We start from the raw sequence: 6136 nt of genomic DNA, 5'->3' as shown, positions 1-6136 counted from the left end.
GACTCCACAGAGTTTGTCCAGCATAGTTTAAGTGTCCAGAAGCAATGAGAAGACATTATTTAGACCTTTTAAGAGTCAAAATCTTCCCTGTAGCCACTAAGCTAGAACTTTTACCGAACCTCATTTAAAGTGTGTGCATAAGCTCAAGCGTGCTTCAAGGCTGTAAATAAAGTTTTACTCAGAGATTACAGAGACTTAGATTATGCTGAACTGCATGAAGCTATTCTGTTGCACATTTCAGAGAACGCTACCACGCTGTTTTGCTGTAAAGTTTAAAAAAAAAATATTGTGGACTTCCATTAGCATGGGGGTGAGTAGGTAATGACTGAATTTTCATTTTTGGGTGAAGTTATCCTTTAATGCCTCTCTGAGCACCTGCTTTGCTGTGTCCGATGCTCATTTCTATGGTTTTCTCGAGCAGTGGGCGGATGTAACATGCCTTCAGTGCCCATAACACAGCTTGCATTCCATGTGCTGAGCAGTGATGATGTCCTCTTTTGAAGAGGAATGCATCATGGTGGAATAATTGCCCTTACTCCTCTCTGGCCACTTAGTTAAAAGGGATTCAGATGGTTTGGGATCTCTCTCTCTCTCTCTCTCTTGGTCTCTCCAGCACCCCTCCTCCCATGGGGCAGGGAGAGGAGGAGAACACGAGGGGGATGGGTGTGTTTGACTTGGGAGAGCTGAGTCTGAAAGGGGGTATGAGCATTTACATAAAATGCCAAAGGTTTTTTTTTTTTTTTGACTCCATTTGTCACACAGAGAAAGTCACTGTTTTGCTTCAATTACAGCTGTTCCTCCCTCATCTCAAGAGCTGGTGCTAATGTTGTGGTGTGTGTTCCACCGAGGGCGAGTTGAATGAACTTTCCCAAAGAAAGTGACCCGCTCAACAGACATGGATATTGGATTATAGTGGCGTTTAAGAGGCCACATGATCCACTCGGAGCGACTCCTTGTCACCTCTTGTCGGCAGGTCTGGCCGGCTGCTGGGAGGTCCAAGTGGTCCATGGCTGTAAGTCTGGTGGCCGGGCAAGTGACTGCATGCGGCTGTGAGGCTTATTGAGCCAATTGTTGTATAGTAAATCACGGACCAGCCAGCATAACAGGTTTTCAGAGATTTGCAAGTGACATTTAAGGGAAATTTGGTTTTTGAGGTCATTGTCTTTCTGTGTGTTTTGCATCAGGTTTAGCAGTCAGGAAATATGCATTCGTGACTGCTCGCTCACATTCCTCGCTGGGTGTTGACCTCCAGTTTTACTGCTTAAATATGAAACCGGGGTTTGAACCAAGTCTGGAAGGTTTGGGCCAGGATCTGCTCAGATTCAAATATATTTCAACGAAATCTGTTTCATCTACACAATCAATGATGTAACCCAGATCTCTTTTCATATATGAATGTAGATTATTTGATCATCATATTCACTTGCTGTCGCCTGGGGTCAACATTAGCTAGCATTAAACATTTAATCAGGATTAATATGCAACAGACATTGATTACTGTGGGAATAAATGCATTCTGTAAATGTTACTTTTTGCAATTCCATTTGTAGTAATGCGGACAAGATAATGAAGGACATTTTTGGTTTAAGTTCCTTGAAAATGCTCGCAAAGTTGCTTAAAAGCGCTCAAATGTACCCTCGAAACGCTGTGCAGGATGTCATTATAAAGTATCTATAAAGCATACACATGATGTTTTGGGTTCATCAGTTGATCAAAGTTTGGAATAATTAGATTCTAATGACATAAGCTGATATTGACACATAACATTCTGAACACAAAAGATTACAAAATTCAGGTATTTTCCAAGTTGCTCATAATCTTTATGCTAGCTGCATTTATTCAGGCTGAGGTTGATCTGACTCATTCACGGTGATTCTGTCTCTTTTAACCATGTAAGCACCGGGCCTGCAGTATCATGCTCCTGTGATTTTGTCAGTCCCATTGAGTCACTCTTATGTTTGCAAGCCCAACCCCCGCCGTGGGGCTAATTAAAACAATTTCAAGGACAAAGGAGGGGAGCCCATTGTATCACACAACCAGCAGTGCAACGGATATGGTGCCAGAGGGGCACAGTTGTCAAGGATTAGTGCTTCTTCGCAGCGCGCAGATGGATATATCAGCCTCCCACCACACCGGTGATGAGGGTCTGAGTGGGACGACTGCCTCTGTGAGCTTTTAGCACGAGTGTAGATGCAGTCAAAAGACTAATGAGCCAGTGAGAGAGTGACATGACGGAGAACAAAAGCTAGAAAATAGGGTCAGCGTCTGATTTACCTGTTGCTCTTGAGTTTTCCAAAAGCAGATCAAACCTGTTGTTCAAGATAAACATAACGCATATTTAGGCCTCGAACAACAGGATTTATCAGGTTGTACAGAAAGTGAAATAAATATGCCATTAAAATATCTTTTTTTTTGTTATCGCACATCAAATCTGGTGACTGGTTTGACAAGTTAGTCCTATTTTATGAAAAAATGTTCAACACTACCTTTCTTATTTTTTATTTTCTTTGGTAACACATTCCTGAGCTGTGCAGAGCCCACCCCCACCTCCTCCCTAAAACGGAGAGATCTGCTGGAGACAAATCTTCAAAACCAACTTCCTCTCCTTCCTTTCAACTCAAATAATGGCCCAATGAACTGACTTCTCCCTGGCCTGACTCACATCCTCAGCGCCACAATATTTATGCAGCCTATTCAGAAGCTGCCCTCATCAAATCGGTATGTGAATCACACTGCGGACTCACCTCATTACATCCTGACTAACGGTCTGAAGATTAGTCTAGGGGAGAATGTGATATTAGCGAACCTGGAGAGTTACCGGAAGAATATAACTTTCCACATTACATTCATTGTTATTTTCAGTGCTCATTTACCCCCCAGCTGGACTGTCTGAGCCGAACCGGCACATTAATCTGGGCAGGAATCTCACAGCGGAGGTGTTGACAGTGACTGTCTCATCCACGCTTTTAAGGCATTGTTGTTATCTTGGTGGCCAGGCCGCACTTATCTCACAGAAGGAACTGTATGTGAGCAGAAACAATAGGCTTGATTGAGTGCATTCCCTAAAAGGTGTTAGGTTACACAGGCCTGTTCTATTTAATAGATGATATCTGTGCGAGGGGAGTCTGCCATGTGATCCTTATCACTTGGCTTTTTGAGAAATGGTGCATCGTTCATAAACTAATTAATTACCTGACACGAAGTTGTGAGAACAGGAAATTCCCCCCCGGGGTGTGTGTGTATGTGTGTGTGTGTGTGTGTGTGTGCTGTGGGTCAACCAAGGACCAGTTTATTGTCAGGGAAGAGTTTAAGGTTATATATTTCAAAATTTGTGACGTAATTTTGTTTTTTATCCGATTTCAAGGGTAAGTTAAAGGAGCAGTTAGCCCCAAAATGACCTCTGTGCTGGTGAAGTTTCGTAGTCCACAAAACATTTCTGGAGCTTTACAGCAAAACAGCGTTGAAAAATTATCCGAAACAGCTGAAGAAGATGGGGACTTGTTTTAAAACTGAAAAAAAACAAAACAAAAACAAAGCATAAAATGGCTCCCAACAGCTTGTCCGGCATAATCCGAGTCTCAGGAATCCCCAGGACCCCAAATTGATTTGAATGGATGTTATTTACACCCTTTGTAAAGCTGAGTGTTTCACTTCAGCTGCTAAGCTAAAAGGGTTAGCATGCACCCGCCCTGAATGAAAAAAAGCTTGAACACGTGTTGATTATGTAAATATCGCCTTTTCAATCAAACGTGGATTACACCACACGATCTGCGCGGAGCCTTTACATACGTTTGAAAACCAGCGTCCGTCTACGTCCGTTGTTTGGGAGAACGCTGCTGCTCTGCTGTGAAGCTCCAGAAATGAACTTATCCTTTATGCAATAATCATCAAATCTCCAAATAACTCACATTAAACCAAGAAACTTTCAGTGATAAATGAGCTATTTCATTTCCATTTGAAGAAAATAAATCTCATCCATAAGTGCTTGTACATTCATACCGGCCCTTATACCCCCTACTTGATTTTTTTCAAAAAGCCACAATAATGCAATTTGCCTAACAAAGAAAATGCTAATCCATGAGCCAGTATGAGTGCATGGGCGGGATGCATTTCTAATGACCTGAGAATGACTCTGAGGAATTTTCACACCAATAAGCTCCAGGAGAGCCAGACTAAAAAACTCTTGCAAGCAACACACATTCATATAGTGCTAATCTCTGTGTGGTGCAACTGACCAAACAAAAAAAACTCTCATTCACAAACATCTACATGACAAAAAAAGCAACACAGCTTCCTCCGCTTCAGTCACAGGTTAAAAATCTCAAATTCAAATCCTGATTCTGACCGACAACACATTCATTAAATGGTGTTAAAAAAAAAAAAGGATCCACAGAGTCTGTATTCACAGATATCAGTGAGACATTATCAGACCACCAGCAGATTCATAGCTGGGGGTGGAATCACATATGCTAATAAAGCAGATGTCCACAGTCCTTAACACATTCCAGGCAGCCTATAAAAACAAAGCGTCTTTCTTCCCCTAAGGAGCAGAGCCCCATCTCCGACTGTCTCCAACAGTCACAAAGCTTCATATAAACATTTAGTGTTATAACCTGATGATCTCAGCAAAGCTCGGCCCCGCCCCGCCACTGTCCCTAAAACAACGCCGGCAATTTGATCCCTTCTGACTACATTTTGGGAGTACTGTGTGTGTGTGTGTGTGTGTTTGGTCAAGGTGTGGGTCCTCGTCTGAAAACTTTCCATGACACTGGAAGTTTCGGGCCACGTCTCTCTGTGTCTCTGGCCGTCCACTGTGCCCGACTCCCACTGAATTCATCAGCCATTGTTTTCTCTGCACGGGCATTTATGATGTCACTGCAAACATAAGCTTTGTCCTCAGATGAAGGATCAGCAAGGGTTCGTGCCCTTAGGGGGTCAAACAAACAGCAAATATGGACAGGCCACGACTGGGATCGTGGGGATGGGTGGACGTTATGGTGGCAGTGGGAGAACTTCTTTTACGAAACAAAAACAAAAAAAAGGGGGCCGAGACGGGATTTTGTTGAGGCGGAAATAACGAAAGTGACTCATTTTGCAACCGCGTTAGTTTTGCAGATAGTATTGCAGCTTCAAATCTTATCTCCTTCCTCTGCACTCTTCACGATCCCCCTCTCTCCGCGGCTCCGTTCCCCAAGAAACACCATATCAAAATGAAAACAAGTACATTTCCTGGGTCTGTCGCCGACTGTGTGCTGAATCATTACCACTGATGAAAAGGAAATACAGGCAAGATACGCTTAAAGTATCTCAGGGCAGTCCGGTGAACCGAAAGAAAGCAGACTCTGATAAAAAAAACCTGCAAAATTACTAAACTTTTGAGTATCAGCAATCATCCATGTGTCTCAAACTGCTCTTCTAATTGATCCATATCCACCCTGGACTTCTTTTTTCAGACCGCATAGGAATGAATTTGGCTGCGGCGGTATCTGTGTGCATTAAGTGCTTTGAAAGCAGGAAAGGTAAACACAGGCTGAAGCACACACACACTCACACACACACTCACACACACACGCAAACACACACAAATACAATGGCTTGTGTCTGTAAAGATCAGATTTCCGACGTGTTTGTTTTCTTAGGATAAGGCATGTGTGAACAAAGAAAATATTTTTGCTTGCTCATGGCCATCTGTTGACACCGCAGGAATGACTAAAATTGTGAATAGCTTTTGTTTTCTTATGCGACGAGATTAATTGGAGACAATGTTCAAACACACGTGAGCATTCATTTAAGTGTTGACTGATCGAATTGTGAATCCCACCAGGTGCTAACGCTTCTCTGTCGCCTGGAAATTAAATAAAGCAACTAGCGCGGCCTCATTCAACAGAATCCTACTTTTTTTTTTCCCCTCGCGATACATCGGCTTTAAACTACTTTTTCCAAAGCTTAAGAAGAATCTGATCTCTCTATGATGGCAGGCCGGGGCAGTGAAAACAAATGGCGCAGCACACAAAAAAACTGTCTGTCCCGCGCTGCAAACTATGAGAATGCGGACAGGGAAAAACACAAAGCAACGTGCTGACATGTGAGAATCATCGGGGGCTGTCACAAAACTGAGCATAAAAAAACAAATCCT

This window comes from Sparus aurata, chromosome 7 (assembly GCF_900880675.1).
Source record: "Sparus aurata chromosome 7, fSpaAur1.1, whole genome shotgun sequence".
NCBI classification, from domain to species: domain Eukaryota; kingdom Metazoa; phylum Chordata; class Actinopteri; order Spariformes; family Sparidae; genus Sparus; species Sparus aurata.
The sequence above is the reverse complement of the archived record's forward strand: the minus strand, read 5'-3'. Positions refer to the sequence as shown.